The 13,217-nt window shown below is 48.6% G+C and overlaps 1 protein-coding gene across 1 annotated transcript in view; it reads right to left on the bottom strand.

The window, feature by feature from the left end:
- CAPN1 (calpain 1) overlaps positions 1–13,217 on the bottom strand; it is a 242,784-nt gene that overhangs the window by 170,441 nt on the left and 59,126 nt on the right. The gene's annotated exons all lie outside the window — the stretch shown is intronic.

The raw sequence follows: 13,217 nt of genomic DNA, 5'->3' as shown, positions 1-13,217 counted from the left end.
GTGCATCCACTTCGCCTTTCTCTCCTCTTTCGGAAAGGGGTTCAGACCCAGAGGGGGGCAAGCCCCCCACCACGCGACAGGGAAGGGCTGAGCCAAACTCCCAAGCGCATCCCCCCGCTGCAAAACTGGCTTGGCTTTGGAAGCAACAGCAAAGCCATTTTGCAGAATCCGGATGCAAAGGAGCGAAGCGTGGCACACGCCGATTCCCAACGGGGGATCCCCGAGACGAGAGCAAAGGGAGGAAGCTGGCTGTTGTCTGCGGTGTTTGGCAGAGGCTGGTTCTGGTTTTTCTCACACCCAGACACACAGCTCTGACTTCAAAACCGCTGAGAGGAGACAGGTCGGGAACTAGCTAACTAACTCATCTGCCCGCCCGGGCAGCCTTTTTCTCTTACAAAGCTGAGCAGGCATGGCTGGAGAATACCACCCAGGGCTGAAAGAATCCACAGTGTTTCTCAACCTTGACAGCTTGAAGATGTGTGGACTTCAACTCCCAGAATTCCCCAGCCAGCCATGCTGGCTGGGGTATTCTGGGAGTTGAAGTCCACACATCTTCAAGCTGTCATGGTTGAGAAACACTGATTTGGACAATAACCACTCGTTCCGCCATGCACGCAGGTGTCCACGTCTTCCTTTCAAGAATAATGCCATGAATTTTCCAAGGTTGCCCCGCAAATTCTCACTTTGCAAATATATTGATTTATTTCTCCTGTAGCTGCCATCTCCCAATGTGACTCCGGCTGGCATACAACAAAAAAACAACAGTTAAACCCCACACCTCAAAAACCACCAAAACCTGGAACTGTAGATATAAACAGGACTACAAGAGAGTGCGTCACACATGAAATAGCCATTAGCAGCCCCCAGCCCAAGTTTTTAAGAAAGCTGCTAGAAGGCAGCAGACATCCAGCGTTTGCCTTGTCTATTCTCCTCAAAAAGTTTACCCCTGACAACTTTCAAGACTGATTTTACTTCTTGGTCCTGCAACTCAGCCACAAAACACTGCCATGGTTCTGTGCCATGCTCTGGACTCAACGTGGCAGGCTGTCCCAGCCTATGGCGGGACCCCACGCAAGCTATGGCAGGATACACTGGCTAATTGGGCAACCACAGTCAAATTTCTCCAGATCCCGATTCAAGGTTGCGTTACTACACCCTTCCTTGGCACAGCGCCCTCCACAACTCAGACTACAACATCCATCGTCCAAGCTGACGATGGGCCCTGTCATTCAACACAGCTGAAAGAGGCCCGGTTGGCACCTTTGATGTAACCACACGCCACTCCGCCTTGACAGATGTATCATTAACAGCATTTCCGGCGCTGCAGACAGAACGCCAGGGATGCCAGGCGTTATTCCCGCATTTTTATCTGAGAGCTGTGCAGCCTTCCTCCAAGACGGCATGTCAGGGTCACTCCAGCCTGCAAAAATCTCACAACAACCCTGCGAGGTAGTTTAGCCCAGGAGATGCACCAAATGAAGACGGAGCTGCCTCTGAACTTCCATCACTGCAATGTAATGCATCAGGTCCCCTATTAAAGTTAGGTCTGTCATATAATTTCCCCGTTGTTACATCTGTTTTTTAATAGATCCAGATCTTTGCCTATATATAGCCCTCTTTCCCATCCTTCCTTCCTTCCTTCCTCCTTTGTGACCTCTCCTAGTTAAGGCTGCAAACTGTTTGATTGAGAGCAAAGAACATTTTTTTCTTGCCCAGGCAACGAAGGACGCACGGTGCCAAGGCAGCATTATAAATAATCCAGGGCAAACTGGAACCAGCCGGGGCGGTCTGCAACTCCACCAATCTGCCAGGTTAATCTTTCTAGCCGTTTCCGTGTGATCTGGAGACACACCCAAAGTTTTTTTTTGCAGCAGTTGCAGCGCAAAGCCAACCCCGTGTTCCTGAGCTGACCTGCAGCCCTGCAGATTGCCAGCAAAGCGACGGTGGTTTTCCACTGTTATTAGCTATCTCCAAAATAGGAATGGGTGAATTAAAGAGCAAATGCAAGAGTGGAGAAACTAAACTTCGAACCAGGAGCTTTCTGGCCTGATTCTGGCCAAACGCAGGAAGCAGCTTTCGAAAGTCATGCTCTTAAAAACCTCATTCCACAAACAAGCAAACCACATTTCACCATAATCCCAAACTGACAGATTCATAGAGCTCCGGGAAGCATTTATTTATTTATACGACATACTTATGTCTTAAACAATAATCCTAGGCAGCTCCCAGCAAAATCAGTAACACAACATAAAGCTCTGACTTTTGGGCCTGGCCAGGACAAAAGCTAAACATGGTTTTAGTTATATTTCCGTAACATGAAACACAGACTTTCTAATCACTGTTCCTGCAACTTCCTTCTACATTTCCATCTGGAGTTACAGCCCAGAATTGAGACAGCTGATGCTTTGATTGCTAAGCCGCAAACCAGGGTTGGCACACCATAATCAAAACTTCGTGCAACGGGCAGAACGTGGCGAGGATCGGCGTGCCCACGCCCAACTCGACAAAAAGGTGTCAGTCCTGGCGACGTATTCAAAGATCCTCCCCACCTCGCTGCATGGCGAGGATGTCAACGAACTAACCCCGGTTAATGCTTTAAACAGCATCGATTTGCAGCACTGTGTCCAGGGCAACTGTTAGGATAATCCGGCTGACCCGGTTTAAGATTTTGTCGCTATTAAGTCCTGAGCGCGCGTCAACCCGTCTGTTCCTTGAACCCGCCAGGAGGCCAGCTATGCAAAAGGCCCCCTTATTCTACCGCCAACATTTCTGTATGCATTTTAAGAAGAATTCCACCTATCCCCACCCGCCCCCCAGCCCGGCTATATTGCAACCCAAGATAGCTTCAACTAGGATGGGGCAAAGTTGACAGGGTGTTTAAATTACAAAGCCCTTCCCCAGCCAGGTATTGCGAGAGCTCAGCACGGATTTTGCACGGCACAGATTTTGCACACTGCATGAAATGCAGCTGGGGCATTGGCAAGGGGAGGGGGGTCCATTGCAATCGATCACTGGCCACGGGGGGCTGCAAGTTGGAGGGGCAGAGCTGGGGGGGGGGTCCCCAGACAAGGTTTGACGTCATGTTCTTGGGACGTGAGTCACTCAGCTCACACGCTAGTGAGCGTGTTACATTACTTGGCTGGGCCCTGTTGGGAGATCAGAGAAATATCAGGATGCTCCACCCTGTTGCGAAAGGCTCAGCATTTCGACATCTGCAAAACACTCCCCCCCCCCCCAAAGGTTGCTTGGTTGCGCGTCCCAAATAGAGCAAGGGGGGCCAAACACAGCTTGAAACAAGAGGCCTGCTTTGGTGTCCAGCTTCTTTTCTGCTTTTTTTGCCCAGCCATTGTTTCTCTGCAAAAGGCTGTTCCAGAGGCTTCCTGCTCTGAAAGTTTCAAGATCGGAAGGGGCCGAGGTTGCCAACTGCAGGGTCAAAGCCGGCCCGGCCTGCTCTTCTGCTCTTTTAATACCAACCGGCCAGCGTTTCGCAGCATGCAATACACGAGAAAGGGGGAAAAGAAACTTTCAGACTTTTGATTTAGAGCATTTCCCCCAACCTGATATCCTCCATGCCGTGTTTCTCAACCTTGGCAACTTTTAAGGTATGTGGACTTCAACTCCCAGAATTCCCCAGTCAGCAAAGCTGGCTGCAGAATTCTGGGAGTCGAAGTCCACATATCTTAAAGTTGCCAAGGTTGAGAAACACTGCGTCCACGGGTGCTAGACTCCCAGAATTGGCAAGATTTGGGGGGGGGGTGTATTTGAAAGGCACCCAGTTGACAAAGCTGATTTAGAACCCACACACCCCATGGGAGGCAAGATGAAGAAAGAACAGCACGTTTTTTTTCCCCCTCTTCCCCTCAATTTTGTGTCCGTTGGAACTCATGGCTACATTTCCTCTCCCCGCACCTATGGTTTGAAAAAGAAGGCCGGATTGAAACATTGGGGGTGGGGGACAGAGGAACAGGAAAAGCCTACCAAGGGCTGTTTAGCTGAGGCTTCCAAACGGAGCCTCCAGGCTCAGGAGCAGTCTATCTCAAAAAAGTAACCGCCAAGGCATCAAAAGGAGGGCTGTTGAGATGGGGTACTCCGAATGGAAGCTTTTCTGCAACGCTAAAACTGAAATCCTAACAGCATTCCCCCCTTCCCTGCCCCAGTATTTCAGAGAAAAGCTCAATAAATGTGCAACCCCAGTTTCTTCAACTGTGAAACTGCCATCAGACGGGGAAAGGGCCCCCAGGTTGTGTTGGTGCGATGCACCACACCCTGGCTGTGTTCACACAACCCTCTAAGCCAGGATTTCCAAAAACCAGTCCACAGCAGCTCCATTTTCCCAGCAAATTAAGCCCTGTGCCAATCCTGGAGACCGCCATGAATCCGGTTAGCCAATTAAGCAGGGTTGAACTCAGATTAATCCAGCCTCAATTGGTTCGGTTTCGGCACAGGGATGGGGAGCTGGGCTTCATAGCGGCTTGCTGGATTTTCTGAATGCTTGCTTGTTTGCATTTGTTGAGTGCTGCGAGCTGAATTTTTTGGAAAGAGAGAAACAGTTGCGGAAACAGATCGCAAATAAATATTACTACCCGACAGAAAGGGAAAGAGCGCCAGCCCGGGTCCGGGGGGCAGAAAAAGGCGAAAAAAAAGCAAACTCTGAATCGTCGTTTGCACTGGCGACTTCCTGTTTGGTCACCCCGACAGCACAGAACGGTGTCAACGAAGCTGCGGAAAGTCCGCTTCGCCACCTTCGGAAGCGTCCCAGAACTTCCCCCCGCTCCCAAACGGCGTTTCCCTTCCTCCGCGTTCACACGTTCCGACCCGCGCGAACGGGGGAAGAACCGCCGCGGCGCCCGGGCTCGAAAACCGCGGAGAAACGGGAGGGGAAAAAGAGAAAGCGGGAGGAACCCGCTGCGTCGATCGCCCAGAAGACCCCTCCGAGCCTCTGAGCATGGGCAAAGCGCTTCCCTCTGCCCCCCAACCCCAACCCAGCGCCCAATCTCGAAGGCTGACCTAAGATCGGAAAATCTGAGCCCGGGAACCCCTTTAGGAGCGAGCAAAGGACGCCGGTGCCAAAAAAAGAGGATTAAAGAAGGGAAGGGGCCTCCAGAAATACAGAGCAGAGGGGGAAAGCGCCGCTGATTTCCGCGCATGAAGCTTTCCATTTTTTCCCTTGCAAACACTTACCCAGCGCCAAGGCTCCCAGCAAGCCGCGGCCGCGGGACGAACAGCTTTCCCACGACCAACCCGGAGCAAAAAGGTTAAAAGCTTCGCTGGCCAGCGCTCGCCCCCGCCCAAGCCGCGCCCCCGCGCGCCCCAGCCAATCCCAGCTGGCTGCGAGAGAGATCCGGGCCCCGCCCCTCCTTGTAGCCCCGCCCTGGCTCTTTTCACCTTGCAGCTTTCTTGAGCAGCAACGCTCCGAAGGTTGTTCGCTCGATCGTGGTTTATCCGAGGGGCTCCCCCGTTGCTGGGGTCAGCCCCCACAGTTTGCAAAGCAAAGATTGCGGCTAAACCCAACCCGCACCACACGATAGCTTTGCTTTGCCCAGGGCGTTTAGCCTACTCTTTGGTCCCTAGTGAACTAAACCATGGTTTGTGGTTTAACCCTGACTTGCGCAAGACACTGAGCCTAAAATTTTCCAACCCTTTTCGGGCCCACCGCCTTTGTGCAAGCCCAAGTGAGTGCCTATGGTGTTTCTCTCCCAGGTTTGGTGTGCTATGGGAACAAAAAAAGGTCCCTTTGAGACCAAACTGGGTTAACCCTGATCTGATATCCCATCTTAGGCAGGCATCAGTTCTTGGTTCAGCCAAAACCACCTGCAGGCTGTATTAACCTGCATTCCAACGCTTTGCAGGTTTAAAAACGAATCACACTTTTTTTTAAAAAAGTGCTCCTACCCTTGTTACAACAATGGTTTTAGGGTTAACTCAAACCACCCCAAAATGTGCATTTTCAGGACTAACTCCTGGCACATTCCTTTTTCACAGGTGTCTGTGCAAGCATCCAAGGGGCTTTGGGAAGCGGCACTCTGTTATTATCCATTTAAGTCCTAAATGCTATGGAACAAATAAAGTGTTGGGTTCAAAAGTGAGAGATCTCCAGAGTTAAGCTGCGCTTTGGGTGGCCTTGGAGAACAGGCATTTAAGTTTTGCTCGGACCACCCTTGCAGGGTTGTTGTGATCATTAAAATGCCATTAAGGGATCTGGGCAGAACTCTTGGGATTTTCAGCCTGGAAGATTCCTCCCTTCATTGCATTTCCATGTGTCAGCAGTTGCAACTTTGGAAGAATGAGGGGGAAAAAAGAACCCAGCAACATCTCTAGAGACACCGAGTAGAAAACAAACAAATCCAAGATCTGTTTTAAGGAAATGCTGGCTCAGCTAAAAATTCACAGTGTCGAGATTTCAAAGACTGGAGGGGTGTTGGGGTCATAGTCTAAGCCAGCCTGCAGGATGGCATGCTTGAAAATAAACCCAGCTCTTTCATGGGAGAATTTATTCTGCCGGATGGGGCCCTTCGCTTTTCCCACGTTCCCACACATTTACCTAAATAAAGGGGAATTTTAAAATTACAGGCTGGGTTTTGACCAGGCAGTGATTGAATCAGGCAGTTTTTATTGTTTCTGAATCACGTGGGGGGAGGGGGGGAGAGAACAAGGGATTCAATTAAAATGCCCTGTCTTGCAAAACCTACTATTGAATTCATCCTTGGCTGCTGCTGCTGATGATGGTGACCTCTTAACACCCTCAACCTCTCTGTCCAGGATGTGGGCCTCCTAATTTTGCATTGTGTGGGCAAAATTTTCTCCCTGGAAAAAAGTATCTAGATTTCTAGCATCATAAAGCAAAGTTTAGAGCAGTGTGTCAGCCTTTGCAACTTTGAGAATGGGTGAACTTCAACTCCCAGAATCCCCCAGCCAGCACTTTAAGCTGTGTGGACTTCAACTCCCAGAATCCCCCAGCCAGCACTTTCAGCTGTGTGGACTTCAACTCCCAGGAATTCCCCAGCCAGCACTGTAAGCTGTGTGGACTTCAACTCCCAGAATTCCCCAGCCAGCCATGCTGGCTGGGGAATTCTGGGAGTTGTAGTCCACCCATTTTAAAGTTGCTAAGGTTGAGAAACAGTGGCTTAAAGGTGTGAATCCTAAAAATTCACTATTAAGAGAAAGTCATCAAATCTTGGCAAGCTGTAGTTGGCGGCCAAAGCCCATGCCCTGTGGGTGCTCTGCCCCCTCCCTGAGCTTATTCTCCTAGGCATGGCACTTTCTTTCTGTATTCCAACTGTTCCCATAGCAACGGCTGTTTAGTTAAGCACTGAACCCTACCCTGCCCTGGGAGGAAAATTAAACTTCTGAGTTTACCAACCATGTCCCTGGCAAGAGCTAGGAACGCTGGAAGGAAGGATTGTGTGATCTGTATCAACCCTGAGCCAAAATCCGCTTTGCTGTGTTTTCAAGATGTTTCCTTCCCTTGCAAGAGAAGCTTCTGGTTTTCTGCCTCGTCCTCAGGATGCTTGAGAACCTTGGGGTGGTGCACTGCACGGACTTCAGCACTGCAGGGCCCAACTTGGCTCCTGATATTTTCAAGTCTCAAAGGGACCCTGGGAAGAATTCCCACCTGGAGTTTCTCCTTCGGATTGAAGGGGGGCAGAGCTGTACAAGCAACAGGAGGGCACTTTCACACAAACACGCACACAACATTTAGTTAAAGAACTGCCAGGAAACTGTGCTCCCCGCAGGAGAATTTTGCAAGTATTAACTTCTGGCTACGATTTCTGCAAAAATCACACCCCCAGCTTTCCAATCTTGGCCCCCAATTCCGCTGCCCATTTGCTGCATTACTGTCCAGACAAAGCCTTGAAATTTTGGTGGAATCAACCTTGGGAATTTGTGTTGGCTTGCTCACACCAACACACTGCCTGCAGTTTGCAGCCTTATTTTTCTTTGAGCATGTCAAGTGATATACTTGTAGGAGCTGTCCGTGTGCGTGTGCGTGTGCGTGTGTGTGTGAGAGAGAGAGAGAGAGAAAAAATAATAATAATCTACGTTTGTTGTTCAAATTCTGGATTTTGCAGACCATCTGACAGGCTGGAGTTGAGAACAAATCAAGAAACGTTGTGGGTCCTGACGTTTATGCCAGGAATTCTTGACGGAAGCCCTTTCGATCATATTCTAGGTTAGCAGATGCCCTTGGCATCTAAGGCGATTCCTACTGGGACATAGTTTTAGGGCTTGGATGGGAGACCACCAGGAAATCACACAGGCAGCTGTGGACTATGCTGGGAAGTTGAAAACACATCCCAAAGGCTGCCATGGAGAGCCATATGATGGCCAAAAATCTACATGGATGTGCCCGTGAAGGATTGGAGGCAGGCAGCGCGTGGTAGCAGATGTCACCCCCTTCCTTAGAAGGAGCAGGGGATTCTGGGAGTTGAAGTCCACCCATCTTAAAGTCGCTGAGGTTGAGAAACACTGCCTTAGGGTGATGCAGAAACCCAGTCAGGCTCAGAAGATGAAAACCTGCTCACCTTGGCCACGTGTTTTCCCCACTGTGAAATCTCAACTCACACGGGCACGCACACAGGGCTTTAACCAAAAACACATTTCCTCCGCCTACAAACTTTTCTGCAGAAATGCAATTTCACAAGAAGGCCCTGGCAAGGAAAAGCTGGTGTTCGCTTCCTCTTCCGGCTGGGATGCGTCCTGGGCTGGGCTGGGCTGGTGGGAGAAATATTCAGGCTGGGCTGACCTTCACTCTCAGCTCCTGAGATTAAGGCTGGCTGGCTCCTGACGTCTCCGGTATGACTTCAAGATTTCGGCATTTGCAGCAGGAAAAACAGCCCGGGGGGACGGGGGGAGAGAAAGCATTTGCCAGCCAGTCCATGCGTCACTGGAGAAAAGGAAGATGTGACAACCAAAGGGAAAAACCCAGAAATCTTTGGAGAAGTTTGGGGGAAAAATGGATTTTTGTAAACAGTAAAGGAAACAAACCCGTTTTCCCCCCATTTCCCTCCTTTTCCCCCTGGTACTATCACAGGAAACATTTCATGCCCACAGTTTGCAATGGAAATCCCATTTTCTAAGTTTCCAAGATAATACTGAATTGTCAGCTAACCCGAAGAGGACCTCCAGGGCTTGATTATTGATTGAATCAACCCACTTTCTGAGTTTGCCCCGTTTATTGAATGTCAACTAATCGAACAGGCCAGGTTTGGGCAAGATGTTAAGGCCAGAAAAACCTTAATGTTGAATGTCGGACTGAACTTGCACTCGTTGCATGAAGCCAGCTTGGTTGACCCATAATAGAGAAAAATGCATTTCCCCCCCTTTTAAATTATAAGCAGGACAAAACTGGCATAGACAGATCAGCAGACCCTTCCTCCTACAAAGCTATGTTAAAATGGCATGTTTTCACTATATTCTTTGTAAACTTTTCCAAGAGGACTATACCACAATGTCATTTGGGGCTTGGTTCTGTTCTCTGAGAGGACTATACCAGTTACTTATGTGACTTGATCCCATCTTTCTTCCCAAGAGCTTAAGATGGTATAGATTTGCCTGGATGTACCCTTTATGGACTTTGTGCTGAAATTGGGTAAAAATGAACTGGTGATCTCTGGATTTACTGATTAAAAAATCAGTAACTTTTTTTGGGAAGAAGGGAACTACGTAATTTGGGAAGGAAACTACGTAATGCTACATAATTTGGGAAGGTGGAAAAAGTATTAACTATGTAAGTCTTGGAAAGAAGATTGGGAGTCACTTCTTTAAATATATAATTTTTTCCTTTCTCTTTTCTTGATCTATACCAGTGTTCCTCAACCTTGCTACCTTTAAGATGCGTGGACTTCAACTCCCAGAATTCCCCAGCCAGCCATGCTGGCTAGGGAATCCTGGGAGCTGGAGTCGACGCATCTTAAAGGTGCCACGGTCGAGAAACACTGATCTACACCATTGTTCAACTTTTATTCTATTTTTCCATCTTTCCTATTTTCCTCTTTATATCTTTTTCTGTAGCTTTTAACTTTGTAAAAAAATTTCTTCAGTAAAATTTTATATAAAAAGAGTAGAGTTGCCTGTACGTAGATTCGAGTAACTATCTTCACAACAGGTCCCAAGACCCCTGTGAATGAATGGCGTTTTTCTTGTTTTGCAGCAGAAAAATCCTCCAGAGCATCTTCTATTTAGCTGTTGCATCCCGATCCGGTTGAAAGATTCAGAAGAGAAGAGAAACGACAAAGGGAATGCCTGTCCAGAGTTTGTATGCCAGCGGATCAAAGAACAGGCCACGATCTGGCTCCCAAACGATTTTGCTTTTTAAAATGTTGCCAGCTGGGGAATTCTGGGAATTGAAGTCCTCCGCCTTAAAGTTGCCAAGTTTGAAAAACACCGCCCTAAGGAGTTTATCCGAGCATGCATAGAACGCAGGTCTCATCAGATGATTCTGGTGTCCTAAGCTGGTTCCATCACTAAGCCACAGTTGGGTTAACCACGGCTGACTGGAGTCACACCAGAACTGGAGAAGCCATGCCGCGGCTTTATGGGCGGGGCGAACCAAGCTGTGGGTCGGTTTCTTTGAACCCAAGTTTGCAAAACTCTCCTAGATTGGCACAATCTTCTAAACACAGGCTGTGTTTGCATAAAGGGAAGGGCAGGGGCCGAGCCCAACGCACCCAAGCCAAGTTTAGCTTAGCTGAGGGCAAGAATGCAGCTGTCTTGCAGATGTGGCTGCAATCCTGCCTCACTTCCATTTAGAAACTGAGAGTGGCTTTGGCAGTCGTAAAGGAATTAATGTAAAGCAGTCCCAGGCTTAAGAAGGGAAGATGACTCGGGCCGAAAGGAATCTGAGGGTGACCCAACATGGAGAAGATCCTGCAGGCGAGGCAGAGACCACAAAAAGCAACTGGCTTTGCACCGATGTCAGAGGATCCTCATTTTACATGCATCCCCCAACTCCAAAGCCTCGGGGGGAAACGGCAGTGAATCGGGCAGAGCAAGTCTAGCCAAGGAATAAGGAGTTGATGCATTTTCTCGGAAGAGTCAGAAAGCTGAGCATAGACCCTTGTTCCAACCCTTCCTCCCTTCCCTCTTTTCCTTCCTTCCTCCCTTCCCTTTTCCTTCCTTCCCTCTTTTCCTTCCTTCCTTCTTTCCCTGTCTCCCTCCCTTCCTGTACTGATTTTCACCTCTACGAGGCAGAGGAATGCCAGCTAAAAACCAACCCCCCCCTTCAAGATTGCACGGGGTTCAAAGGTGCCAGGGGGCTTTTTCAAAGGGCCTGTCCATCCTGCCCGGTCAGAATGGAGGTTTTGTGGAACTGCAGCCACCATGGTTTCTAAGCCACCATTCACAGCTTGGCACTATCCACAACTCTTGGTTTCAGGGGTGTCCACAAAATTGGCAGCCACCACCATGCGACCGAAGCCCCACCCCTTTTACATGCATCACAATGAGCATAAAAAGAGGCAGGGCTCCAATTGCGTGTTGTGGCCACCATCTTGACTTTTCTGACCCCCTCCTTACAAACACCCTTACTTGGCTTTTTGGAGCTGCCTCTGGCTGGGTTCCCACATCCCACAAAGCCCGTTTGGCCCAACACCATCTGGTAAATAAACCAGTTTGCCCAGTTTGCACCCAGTAGTGAAACAGAACCAAATAATTTACAGTACGTTGTGATGGGGCCCAGCCGCCTATCTCTTAACAGGGGTGGGGCAGAGATGAAATTGGAGAAAGGAAGATGCTGCCTTGGGGAGAAATCAAATTAAATAACTAGGGAAAAAAACATTGTTTTCTACCCCGACCTGAAAAATTTCCCTGCCCAACTTTCATTGCCACAAAATGCAATGCAAGGATTGGCCCTTTGGCTTCATCTGTGCCAAAGGGATTGAACTGATTCATAACAGGAAGGAAATCAAGTTAGGATTCCCACCAAGTTTTCAAACCTGAGTCTGGCCCCAAGACGCTTTTTAATTGCTTCCAGTGAACTTTAATCTGATGGACTCCTCCTGGCTGAAAATAAAACACGCTCGTTTAAAATAGGAGCACCCAACATCTGACAGGCTGGGGGCCATATATCTATAAAATTACTGGGCCCTGCTCCAAAAAATAAAATATAAAATGTGAAGTAAGGGCCAAAAAGTAACACTTTTATGTGCAATCCACACTTCATAAAGGTGCCTGAATTTTGCAGAGATCTCAGATTCAGTCCTGAAGTTAAGATTCACTTTCAAAAGTTACTCAATCATTATTTAAATTTGGGGTTACTTTTTGGGAGTGGGGTGGGGGATCCAAACTGGATTTTTACAAGGGCTATAAAAATGGGTGGGATGAGAAACGATGCAGAAACCAAGCAGTGATTTTACTTAATGCAAAACAGGACACCACCTCCAAAAATTGGCATTTAACTTGGTAATTCTGGGGCCCCCTGATTGCGGGAAGTTTGGGAAACTGTTTGAAAGACTTGGAAGGTAGACAGAATGTGTGTTTTGGCTCACCACCAACTTCATTCTCACCACCAGCATCCTTCAACTATTTTTTTTGCCCGCTGAAGGCAGCTGTCTTGCCGTTGTGGGATTGCGGGGTGTGGGGGGAGAGAACCCCCAAACTACGACTGCACTTTAAAATGAGCTTTCCTGCATCAAATGAACAGCGCCAGTCTGCTTTTGGTGGCAATGAATTCCCTAAGTTATGAAACTCACTGCAGTGCAATGATTAAAACAGTTTTTTCAACCTTGGCCACTTTAAGATACGCGGACTTCAACTCCCAGGATTCCCCAGCCAGCAAAGCAAAGAATTCTGGGAGCTGAAGTCCACCCATCTTAAAGTGTCCAAGGTTAAGAAACACTGGATTGAAGTGTTGGGCTTAGATGGGAAGATTCAAGTCAGGCGAGTCCTCAACCATGAAAATGCGCCCGATGCTTCAAAGCCAGTCACTTTGAGCCCACCCCGCCCCACAGGGTGGTTGTTGCAACAAAAGGTTGGAGAAACCAGCATTCCACCATGCGTCGGCAAAAAGCAGTTATTCGTGGGGCAATTTGGAGGAACTCCGTAACGTCATGCCGCGAAAAACGATTTGAACCTAACCCAAAGTAACGGATTCATATATACAGGTGTCAACAACAGAAACAATACATTTATCCCAGAGGATGCCATCCAGCTGCAAAGAAACCAGCAAAGAAACACCAACAGACTTAAGGAGATTCTGTCCAGATGTTTGGGCTGCCTAG

This window comes from Candoia aspera, chromosome 17 (genome assembly GCF_035149785.1).
Source record: "Candoia aspera isolate rCanAsp1 chromosome 17, rCanAsp1.hap2, whole genome shotgun sequence".
NCBI lineage: Eukaryota > Metazoa > Chordata > Lepidosauria > Squamata > Boidae > Candoia > Candoia aspera.
This window is presented reverse-complemented; position numbering and strand designations above follow the sequence as displayed.